The sequence below is a fragment of the Dioscorea cayenensis genome, chromosome 20 (assembly GCF_009730915.1).
Source record: "Dioscorea cayenensis subsp. rotundata cultivar TDr96_F1 chromosome 20, TDr96_F1_v2_PseudoChromosome.rev07_lg8_w22 25.fasta, whole genome shotgun sequence".
Lineage (NCBI taxonomy): Eukaryota > Viridiplantae > Streptophyta > Magnoliopsida > Dioscoreales > Dioscoreaceae > Dioscorea > Dioscorea cayenensis.
The window spans coordinates 8974004-8986946 of NC_052490.1; the positions used below are offsets into that span (position 1 = coordinate 8974004).

Genomic DNA, 12943 nt, shown 5'->3' on the forward strand with positions numbered 1-12943 from the left:
AGTGCTCTCGAGCCTCTCAAAGTGATCCTGGGCTCGATATAGTGAAAACACGTGCACAGGGGGTGGGTCCTCTGTCACCGGAGGTGCCTCGATCTCCATAGGTGCTGATTGAGGCTCGGGGGCAGGCTGGGAAGCCTTGGCATCATCATCCTCCTCCTCAGTTATCTCTGGGGCTGGTTGAACCAGAGCATAAACCCCCGTCCAAACCCTATGGACCATGCCCATCAATCTCATCGTCTTTAGGCTCAGGGGCGTAGGTATACTCATCTTCTCGGCCTAGCGAATCGTGCCCAAGAGACCCATACCCAGAGCTAATCTCGTAATGTATGGACCTGAGAAGATCGTTCCCAATCTGGCATACTGGCCCTGATGTCAAATGTACTCAGCAACGATGTGCCCTAGATGGATCGGTATGCGCTGCATCATCGAATACAAGTACAGAAGCTACTATCGGCTCAGAACGCCAGTGCTATCACCACGGCCATTCACTGACTTGCTCATGATGGCATGTAGATATCAATATGTAGGTCGGGAAAGACACGTGGCCTTGGACACCCCCGGCTCATACTAGCCTTACCACATAATGCTCTGCAAGCTCTCTGCGGGGTTAAGGCTCTAGGATCATCTATCGGTAACTGAGAATACTCCTCAGTGTCTGTAAATGCCTCCTCATACAAGCCGAGCCGAACTGAAAATTGAGTGATCCTCAGACTATAGTGATGTCCGAGTGCTCTGAACTGAACTACATCGAGGTTGTCGAATCTCGCATGGGACTTGTCCAACTCGAATGATGACAGAACCTCTAGTATAAGCTCCCGGATGGCTGCCTCTCTAATCGACAATAACTGCCTCCAACCACCCACTGAAATGAGATCCTCGACCTCATCAGTGAACTCATCCCCCTGCTACAAATCTCTCAATATACTCGTGTCCAAGAACCGAGTCTGTCCGAACCGAAGTCTCGACAGACGCTCAAAATGAGCCTGATGCTCGGGGATAGTAAATCTCATGCTCTTGGGCTCAGGAGACTACTCTTGCAGTCGCTTATCAGCTTGCTTCTTTGACCTGGGTGCCATAATCTGCAAAATTAAAAAGAAAATCGATCAAACAAGTTAATTAAGCATAGATGCAGAAATCCGCACGGTCATGAAGAATTTCCGCACGCCCGTGTGGATCCACGGGCCATGAACAAACGCTTGGCCACGCCTCAAACTCCACAAATGCACCATTACAACGCTTCTCATTTGTTCTAAATATAAATAACCATTCTAATTGAAGAAGCGAAGCATTATTAACTAGATTCATTGATGAAAATCATGAATTTGCGAAGGAAATCAAAGATAGGGCTTACCGTCGAGTTGAGATGAGAAAGCTTTGAAAACAGCCGGAAAACCAAGCAAAATCCTTCCAAATTTGCGATACGAGGTCGAGAAACAATATAGGAGTGCTCTCAGAAAAATGGAGGATATGAGGGTGAAGTGAAACGATAATCCTTTTAAAAAGGACTCTCGCCTCTTAGCATTCTGTACTTCACATGGGCGTGCGGAAATTACCCACACCCGTGCGTCTCCACAGGAAAGCCTCACAGGGGTAGATGCACGCCCCTATGTGCTCTCGGAAAAACAGTCACTGCCTCTGAATGCAAATGCACAGGGGTGTGGGAAATACCCACGCCCATGTGCCTGACCTTTAGGGGTAGCCACACGCCATTGTGGCATCTCTGGACATCCAAGAAAATTTGCTAAGTGTTCCGCACGCCCGTACGGAATTTCCGCACGAGAGTAGACATTCACAGGCCCAACTCATAGGGGCAAGCGCACACCCATGTGTCTTCTCGGGATGGAGTGAGCTCCTTTGCAGAGATTTGCACGGGCGTGCAGAACTTACCCACGCCCGTGTGATTTTCACAAGGTCACCCATAAGGGCGACTCCACGCCGCTGTGTGCTCTCAGGAAAATCTGTCACTCTCTGCAGGAATTCACACGCCCGTGCAGAAATTACCCACGGGCATGCGAGAATCACATGGTCATTCACAGGGGCGAGTCCACGCCCCTGTGCCTTCTCTGGACGAATGATGCCATCAAGTTGAGAGCCTTCCCATTTTTCTTGAAAGGAAGAGCGAAGCAGTGGCTACACTCATTACCTAGAGCATCAATTACCACATGGGAGGAGATGGTAGAAGCTTTTCTTGGCCTTTATTTCCCTCCCGAAAAATCTACAAAGCAACACGGAATGAGATCTCCTCCTTTTTACAATTAGAATTGGATTCTCTATTTGAGGTGTGGGAAAAGTTCAAGGAGCTGTTGAGAAAGTGCCCGCAACACTGATTCCGGAAGTGGATTATTGTTTAGACCTTTTATAACGGTCTGAATCCGAGTACAAGGCAACTCTTGGATGCGGCAGCAAGAGGTACCTTAGGTAGCAAGAACCCCCGGTGAAGCTTGTCAATTAATTAAAGAAATGGGGTTAAACAGCTACCAATGGAATACTAGGGAAAAGAAAAAGGTGGCCGGTCTACATGAGATAGATGCAGTAACCTCATTGGCAGCTCAAGTAAAATCATTGAGTAAGAAGTTAGATCTCCTAACTTCGAATAGAGTGGTGGCCGTGACTACTTGCACCGGGTGTGGTGGAGGACATGCTCCCTCCGATTGCCTGATCTCTATTGGTGATGCATCTTCGGTTGAGAATGTCGATTTTGTAGGTAATGTTATGAGGAATCAAGGAAACCCATACAGCAACACCTACAATCCGGGTTGGAAGAGTCATCCCAATTTCTCGTGGAGCAACCAAGGTCAACAAAAGGCCATGGGGCCACCAGGTTTCCAACAACAACAGCAAGCCCCAAACATGGAAAACATAGTTTCAGGTTTGGAGACCCGAATGAACGATTTGGAGAAGGCCTTAACTAGGTTTGTGCAATAATCTGATACAAGGTTCCAATCAGTTGAGGCTATACTTCGCAACTACACCGTCTCTTTGCATAATCTTGAAAATTAAGTATGGCAGATTGTGAAGTCCTTATCGAAAAGGCCACAAGGAAACTTGTTGAGTAACACTGAGACCAACCCTAGAGAGCATGTGAAGGCGATCACTTTGAGAAGTGGTCGTAAGGCTGAGGGTAAGCTTCCGAGTGAGAATCCGAATGAACATGCACCTGAGATTATGGAGGTTGAGAAGGGAGCAAACAAAGAGAAGGAGGTGGCGCCCCCACCTTTGAAGCCAAGAATCCCTTATCCCTCTAGATTGAAGAATGACCAAGGGAATGAACAATAAAAGAAATTCCTGAGTTTGTTCAAATAACTCCACATCAATATTTTTTTGTTGAGGCATTGGCCCAAATGCCTAAGTATGCAAAATTCTTGAAATACTTGTTGACCAACAAGACGAAGTTAGAGGAGAGTGCTTCAGTGATTTTAGATGCATCTTGCTCGGTAGTTTTGCAAAAGAACATGCCGAACAAGAAGAAAGACCCAGGAAGCTACATCATTCCGTGTAATATTGGCAATCTATGTGAAGAAATGGCATTGGCGGACTCAGGGGCCAGTATCAACGTCATGCCATACACCTTCTTTCAAAAGTTAGGCTTGGGCGAGCCTAGACCTTCTCGGATGAGTTTGTAATTGGCAGACAGAACGGTGAGACATCCGAGGGGTATCATCGAAGATGTGCTTGTCAAGGTGGACAAATATATATTTCCTGTAGACTTTGTGGTGCTAGACGTCGATGAGGATGCGGATGTACCCTTGATACTTGGGAGGCCATTCTTGTGGACTTCCAAGGCATTGATTGACATGGACGGCGGAGAACTAACTTTGAGAGTTTGAGATGACAAGCTCACATACCGCCTTGCTGAAGCCATGCGGTATTCTCTTGATTTCGATGATACTTTGTATTTTCTAGACACTACTGATGAGATTGTTGATGAATACATGCAGGAAATGTTCAGTCCAGACCCGTATGAGGGTCTATTCGACTAAGAGGAGGATAATGAAGAAGTAATGATGCTTGGTTCGACGGAAGAAGTACCATCTACCCCGGGCATCTTGAAGAAATTGCTCTGAAAGATGAAGAGGGCTAGGAGACGCCAACAGAAACGTTCCAAGGCTGTTAGAGATGTGCGTGAACCGAAGGAGTTAGATGAACCATTGTTAGGTGGTCCCAAGACCGATAATTCATCCTCTACCCTAAAGAGATTTTGCTCGTCGTGCTTCCAAGCCATGGGTAAGAGGGAAATTTTAATCTATGAACCCCCGTGAGATAAGACAAGGTACATAAACCTAAGTGACATTAAACAAGAGCTTCTTGGGAGGCAACCCAAGTGTTTACTGTTTTCATAGTTTAGTAGTTTAGTGTGTGCATGAATAAAGTGTTGAGTGTTGGTGTCTTGATTTTTATATACTTGTGTTGCGATTTTATTATGGGTTTTGAATTGTCATCGTGTGTTTTCACATGGATTTGGCGAAGTTGGGTCGTTTGAGCTATTTCTCATGTTTTTCACTGGTAAAATTTGCATATGAGGGCAGGCTGTAAGTGTGTGCTAACTCGAGTATGAGGAGTTTGGAACACATTCCTGCATTTGGAACCTGACCTATGTCTTCGCGTTTGAACCTTAGCAAGATTTCCTCCAAATTAGTGCATTACGACCCACATTGGCTTCTTTCTCTCATAATCGGCCTCACAACCCTAACTGCATGAAAGTAACATAAATACACCCATATTAGCATTAAAACCCAAGAAAAGTAATGCTCAACACAAGGAAAGAACGCTTCACATTCTTATCGCACAAGCACTTATCAATGTGCCAGTGACAAACTCACTCAAATCCCTTAGAAGAGCATAGCTCTCTACCTGTGCATCACAACGGGTATAATGGGTTAATTACGCCCATTGTGATGCTCGCAATGAATAACAAAGGGTTTTCCCTGTGTAAAATGGCATGAAAACAATTCCATCTGGCAATACTAGATTCCCCAATAATGTTTTGCTCATAAAATCCAAAGGAGATGAGCCAACTTCGCATTGCTAAATTAATTACCACTATTGTTGTTTTTCTAAATAACTAATGAATAAGATCTAAAACTAATACTAAACAAACTAGTGCATAAAATACTACTTGGATTGCCTCCTAAGAAGCACTTGTTTTACATCATAAGGCTAACGTATTTGTTCTTACCTTAAGATGGTTCTGAAATAATCAAAGCAAGAAGAGAAACCTTTTCTTCATTACCTGTTTTCAAAGTAGTAGAGTTTGTTATGTCAATAATGTGTTCCTCTTTTGGTTCTACCTTCCACCATACCTTTTTTGTTGTTGTGGCTCTCACATTACTCCTACTATTATTCTTGTGAAGTCATGGCCTTGTGAGTTATGTCTATCCTTCCATAAGCTGCTCCTCCACATATTTGTGAGGAGGATTTATCATAAACACATCCTGCATAAAATCATACATTGAAAGATTAGGCTCATGTGCAAAATAACATTCATCATCTTGGTCTAGCAAGTGCTTCATGGCACTTGGGAGTTGGTACACCACTTCTTCATCTCCCACTTATAGTGTCATCTTTCCATCTCTCCAATTAATGAGGGCCCCGGATGTATTTAGGAAGGGTCTTCCAAGAATAAGTGGCATCTCTACATCCACATTTATGTCAAGAATCACAAAGTCCACGGGAAAGAAAAGTTTTTTGATGGTCACAAGAATATCCTCCATAATTCCCCATGGTCTTACTGATCTGTCAGCCAACTACAAGGTCATTCTTGTCAGCCTTAACAATCCCAATCTGAGCTTCATATAAATAGTGTATGGCATTACGTTTATGCTAGCTTTGGAAACGGCAAGTGCTTTTTCTTCCACGCCATTATCCAACAAACATGGGATCACTAAACATTCAGGATCTTTCAGCTTTATCGATGTCTTTTTATCTAAAATGGCGAAACAATTCCCATTGAGAGCCACTATGTCAACCTCTTCCAACTTCCTTTTGTTAGTAAGCAAGTCCTTCAAGAATTTGGCAAATTTTGGCATTTGGGACAATGCTTCAACTATGGGGATGTTTATATGGAGTTGCTTGCAGATAGTCATGAATTTCTTAAACTGTGCATCCTCCTTCTTGGCTTTCAGTCTAGAAGGGTAAGGAACTTGGGCTTTATATTCTTGAACTATGGGTCGATCTAGTAATGACTCTTTTGGTTCTTCCTAAACTGCCTCTTCTTCCTTCTCCATGGATTCCTATTAAGTACTAGGGCCTTCTGTGCGGCTCTCCTCTCTATGTCAATAGTTAGACCCTGAGCATTCATGCCTTGATGGTCTTGCCACTACGGAGTGAGATGGCTTTATGTTGCTCTCTTGGGTTTGATTCACTATTGCTTGGGAAGCTTTCTTGTGGTCTTTCTATACTAGCTCTTACCAACTGTCCAACTTGATTCTCCAAGCTCTTTATTGATGCTTGAATGTTTAATAATATTATACCAAACTCGTCCATTCTCACATTGTTACTAGTAATATACTTGCCCAAAACATCTTCTACGGTGATCTTTCTTTTAGACTATGGCTGCTGGGACTGGTATTGGTAGTTTTGTTGCTGAGGGGAACTTTACGACTGATCTTAACTCTAGGAGAAATTTGGAAGGTTCTTCTGACACACCAATTTGTGTGCGTGTGTACCACAAGTACATGGGTGTTGAAGTAATAAAATACCTAGTAAGTTGGGTAGTCGAATCCGCAGGAACGGAAGTATTAGTAGTAACCACTTCTTAATTATCTAGTCAGAATCAAGATTGTGATGAAACGAATTCAATTGCAAGAATATAAATATTGCAAGTAAGTAAAGGAAAAATAAAATAAGGGAAGTCTCAATCAATAAAGATGACGTACCCGGGCAATGCTCTTCGTAGGATCTAACATGAAGCGCAAGATGGGTCGCTTAAAGTCTTGAAGTATCCCTCTCCGAAGCTAGGTTGCCAAAGGCTCCCTTGATGCTATAACGGAGAAAAGATCTATCAAAGTTAGTGAAGAACCACCCCCTCCCCCCTCCTCTCCTCCCCGTCCCCGCCCCCTAAAAAAAAATTCCAAAGACCTCCTCTTCAAACCCTAGCCGCTTCGCCCTTCAAACACTAGCAAAAAGTCTCCAAAGAATAGGGCAAAATGGCTATTTATAGTCATAAACCATGTCTGTCATGTGTCTCCACGTGACCGTATGAGATTTCATAAGCCTGTATGAGCTGCAGAAACATGTCCATGTCAGGTACACACTCTTCTCTTGAGTAAGCCACAACTTGGCAAGTAATAAAGTTAACAATGAAACTTAACCCCCACACAAACACACTTAAATCATACATTTTCTTCAATGTGTGCACAAGAGAAAGTTACAAGGGAATGCAATTAATATTAGGAAGGTTGTGGAATACAATTACTTCCCTGGTTCACAATCATGAAATCATTAAAGCTTGAACTAGACTAGTGTGTCCTTTGTAGTACAATAGCATTTTGGGGATCACTCAAGGCTAAGAATGACCGAGTGAGCACCCCCTTAATAATTGATGATGGTGGGTGTTGCAAATAAATCCTATGAGGTGTAAAGGAAGAACATTAAAGCTCAACAAAGTAAAAAATAACAAAGCAAAAAATGCCATCCACTAAAAGTCTCAACATAAGTACAAAATAGGCAGGGCCAACCCTTACCAATAACGAATATAAAGTCTAAAATGAAAATACAAAAAATAAAAATAAAAATCACCACTCAGCTGTGTCTGAAAGAGCAGAATCAGTTGGAGGCTACAGTGAAGGAAGAGGAATCGGCTTATGGGAGGGGATCTGGAGGAGGGACCAGCCCCAAAAGAATGTCCAAGGTACGGCCAATATCTGCCTCTAGCAATTCCTGGGTCACCATAATGGTCCTCCGGTCCTCCTGCAGCTGTAGAACAGCGGTCCGCAGCTCCTGCATATCTAATCGGCGTCGGGGAGGAGCTGCTCTGCTGGGAAGACCCGCTAGCTTAGTAGCCGATGGAAGGGATGAGTCATTGCCGGGCTCATCGTCCGACTCCTCATCCTCTGCCTCACCCCCCCTCAGGTGGTTGCTCGGTGGGGGTAAGGGTGAGGATCCATCTGGAGCTGTAGTACACTATCATCCCCATAAAACTAAAGGTATCCATCCCCTGGGAAGTAGAGCCACCGACAATCTCTTGACCCTAGAGTCGATCTGCTAGCCCCATCTCTCTGATCAATCGTATGGTGTAGGGCCCAGTGAAGATCGCACCCAAGCGTACATACTGGCCCTAGTGTGCAATAAAGTCTGCCAGCATGTAGTCCAGGTGGATGGGATGACACTAAGTCATACTGAAAAGGAATAACAACTCCTGCAGTCCTACCACTCTAGTGTTGTTTGCTCGACCTGCAAATAAACAAGCAATGACATCATGTATATACCTGTGAGTCGGCTGTGTTAAAAATGAGATCTTGGTAAGGCCTAGATCATAACTCCTCCCTCTGCTCAAGTGCTGCCAGACTCCTTTGGCCGTGATACTAAGAGGGAAGTCAGTGAGCAGCTGCTCATACTATAGAGTACTAGTGAAGTCTGTGTCATAAATCCCATATATTAGAGCAAACTTGGTGTACGAGAGGCTTTGTTGCTCCCTAAAAAGTTGAAATCTGATGGAGCCTCCCCGATAGAAATCAACTAATGTCCGATCCAGCTCAAAGGTGATCAGAACCTCTAATGTAGTGTCTCGGTACACCAACTCCTTGTATGTGAATGCTCGGTGCCAATCACCAATCGGTAGCATCCCCTTACCTCCTCCTCAAGCCCCAGTTGGGCCAAAATGAGCTAATCTACTGTGCGAGATTGGCCAAACCACTTCATCCTCAAGTACCCAAACTACTTTCAGAAATGAGTCTCTGCAAAAGTGGGGACTGAGGGAATCGGGGAAGTCGATGTCTCCTCTATGATGGCTGTAACCAAGGTCGACACATCAGATCTCTTCCTCTTGCCATGCCCTGAAGCTGCTCTGTTTGCCCTAACCATGTGGCACAAGAAAATACAAAGTTTAAAATGCAAGAATACAAAATTTGAGCACAGCAAGAGAACTTACGGCTTGATTACAAGCAGACTTATAGCCCTAAACCTCGAGGAAAGTCACATTTACGGTAACCTTACGACCGTAAGCCATTTGCTCCGGCCGTAAGAACCCTTCATATAAATGGAGCTTAAAAATTTATAAAATTTAATTCTAAACCTATATTTGAGCAACGCTAAAAAATAAACATTCATTCTCATGCATAAAGATCAAACAATCTGCTTAAAAATCATGAAAAATGAAGGTTACCTTTAAGATAAAAAGAAAACAAGAAAACCAGCAGGTAAGAATTTCAAATATTTGTTCAATACCGCTTCAAAACACTCAAAAATAATAAAAAAAAACACCAAGGAAGAGAATGGGAGGAGAGACTAGCTCTGGTGACCGAGAATCCTGTGAAAATCAATTAAGAATGAAGATAAATGTCATTAATGGTGCTTAAACCCTAGGTGCTTATGAGCAGCTTACGAGCGTAAGCCGTAACCGTAAGTCTCACTGAATGAACAGTTACAAGGGCTTACAGCCATGAGGCCTACCCCGCAAGGGTACATCTCCTTTACAACCTAGGTTAAGACCGTAAGAGGCTTAGCACTGTAGTCTATAAGGTTCTCAATCTTGCTCTTATGATCAGACTTTCAGAAACTTAGGCTGAACTCCCCAGAAGGTTAAGGGCCATAAGGGTTTAAGATGTAGCCATAAGGTGCTCTTGATGACCCTTATGACCTCACTTACGGGTGTAAGCAACCTGTAAGGAACCTTTGAACTATGTTCTCCAAGACTTACCCACCATAATTACACTCATAAGGCTTTCTGAAACCCCCCTGTAGGGTGGCTGCTTACAGGTGTAAGACGCCCATAAAGCTTTTTGTATGTGGTTTACAGCTATACTTACGGGCTTAAGTAGCCCAACACATAAAAAATCATGACAAGCCGAGCAATATATTATAAGAACCAAAGAAAATAACAAACTATACTAAAGACTAAAACTCAAACAAAATACAAGAAACCTTCCTTGGGTTGCCTGCGAAGAATCGCTTGTTTAACATCGCGAGCTTGATGCACCTGAAACATACACGTCATGGAGGTTCAAAGTAAAAACACTCCTCATGACCCCAGTCAACATCTCCGTAATAATGCCCAAGTGCAAAATTGGAGAAAATAGGGAACTTACCAATGTAGTGGACTGACTAACTCGGGGGTTACCTCCTTGGGTGAAGGTTTTCTCTTGCCTTTCTTGGGGAAAGTGACCTTGCGTCATTGCTTCTTTCGCGTGCTCTCCTCAATAAAGATAGGTGTAAGAAGCAAGGGGGTCTCTTCAATGTGAGGGACATACAATGACTCCTCGAAAGACTCTTTATCGAATGTCTCCTGCACGCATTCATCCACAAGTGAGTCAGTTCCATCAACGTAATAGCAGGTATCATCAAAAGTAGAGGGATATTTTATTGCATAGAATAAAGCAAAAACCACTTCCTCATCCCCAGTCCTAAGTGTCATTTTACCATTACTAACATCAATCAGATCTTGGGTGGTGGCTAGAAATGGCCTGCCAAGTATGAGGCGCACTTCAACATCTTCTACATCTAGAATTACAAAATCTACTGAGAAAATGAACTTGTCAAACTTAATTAAAACTCTTCTATAATTCCCCTAGGATGTCTAATGGAGCAGTCCGCTAGTTGCAATGTCATCCTATTCGGTTTAAAGTCAAATAGTCCCAATTTCATAAACATGGTGTATGGCATTATATTAATGCTAGCTCCTAAATGTGCTAGGGTTTTTTCATCAACCAAATCACTAATGTTGCAAGAAATAGTAAAACTTCCTAGATCTTTTTGCTTCCTCAGTAGCCGATTTTGAAGCTATACTGAACTCTCTTTGCTTAATATCACCGTCGATGCCTCCTCAAATTTCCGCTTGTTTGTTAATAAATCCTTGAGAAAGTTAGTGTACTTTGGCATTTGTACAAGGCTTCCACAAATGGTACATTGATGTGTAATTGCTTCAATAAGTCCAGAAATCTCTTGAATTGTTCATCCATATGATCATTCCTCATCCTTGATGGATTGGGGAGGTGGGGAACGTACTCTTTCACAGGTGGTTGCATTCTCTTCTCAACACTCAGAGTAAGTATGCTTTCTCATGCCGGATTCTCAATGAACTCAATTTATTGTTCTTTTTCTTCTCCATCATCATCTCACTACCCATCCCCACCTTTTTACCACTCCGAAGAGTGATTTCCTTGAGACGCTCATGGGGATTAGCTTCGGTGTTACTTGGTAGACTTACTTGAGGTTGTTCAGACAATAATTAGCAATTTGACCCACTTAGTTCTCTAAATTCTGAAGAGAAGCCTGTTGGTTTGTCAAGGATGGCTCTATGCCTTGGAACCTATTATCTAACTATTGGAACTTGTTGTCCGTACTCTGAATGAATCAAGTAATCACTTCCTCTAATGAAACTTGATATCCGTACTCTGAATGTCCGTACTATGAATGAATCAAGGAAACACTGGTAAAGGTTTTTGCTTTTGTCCTTGACCTCCCTAAGAGAAATTAGGGTGGTTCCATCATCCAGGGTTATACGTTCTACTGTAGGAATTCCGTTGTTGTCTAGGGCACCACTGACAAAATACACTTGTTCGATGGGTCCATGCACCGCCCTTACAATGGAACAGTTTGAGGGAGCGTGTCCTCCCCCACAAGTATCGAAAACCATGGCCACAACTGATTTTTGAGTAGACAAACTATCAATCATCCTGCTCAATACTTCCAACTAGGCTGCTAATGTTGTAACCTCATTGACTTCAATCATCCCAGTTAGCTTAGCAACTAATTTGCCTCTCGAATTTCAATGATAATTATTCATGGCTATTTCTTAAATTAACTATTTGGCCACTTCTAGGGTGTTACTGCCAAGCAATCCTCCTACTGTAAAATCAATGAGGTATCGGGTACTATGCTTGAGAATATGATGGAAGATTTGAATTTCCATCCATTCAGGGAGGTTATGATGTGGGCATTTCCTCAACAAATCTTTAAACCTGTGCCATGCCTCAAATAATGATTTAGTGTCCAACTCTGCATAGGTTGTAATCTCTTGACGCAACTTGGTCGTTCTTCCTGGAGATAAATAATGGGTCAAGAATACTCTGACAAGCTATTCCTAAGTCATGATAGATGCTCAAGAAAAAGCCTGAAATCATTGTTTAGCTCTTCCTTTTAGTGAAAATGGGAATAAGCGGAGTCTGATGGTGCCATTAGAAATGTTGTTTAATCTTGAGGATGTCATACACTTCAAGGAATCCCCCAATATGACTGTTGGGATCCTCATCCGGTAATCCATGGAACTATGCTACACTTTGTACCATTTGGATAAATGCGGGGTTAAGCTCAAAATTATTTGCTACAACTAGTGGGCGCACTATACTTTATAGAGAACCGTCAAGAGTGCGGTGAGCATAGTCTGAAAGGGTCCTGTGTCTGTTCCCCTGGTCTACTATAGTGTTCAACTGCTCTTCCTCAACACTTACTATCAAAGATCCTGTCTCATTCAATAGAGCAATCCTTAATCTAGTTCTGATCACACTTTCTGCACTACTCTCCCCTTCTACCAGTCTTGGAGATTTACCCTTTGGTGGCATGCAGTGAACTCAAACAAAATGAAAAAGAATCAGAAAACAATCAAATAGAAAAGAATATTAACAAGCTAGAAAATGAAAAGAAATGGCTAAAGTGATGGAAAACAAGAGTTCCTAATATCACTAAACTTTCCTGGACAACGGCATCAAAAACTTAATAGGGACATACATAAGTGTACATGCCGATTGCGTAATAAAGTGTGCTTGAAGTGTAGAGTGTCGATCCAGAA

General features: G+C 42.8%; 1 non-coding gene across 1 annotated transcript; it reads right to left on the bottom strand.

Moving 5' to 3' along the window:
• Positions 1–2225: 2225 nt before the first annotated feature.
• On the bottom strand, positions 2226–2329 carry LOC120252412. Its single transcript, XR_005533943.1, has one exon. It is a non-coding gene; the product is annotated as a small nucleolar RNA R71 (small nucleolar RNA).
• Positions 2330–12943: the final 10614 nt, after the last annotated feature.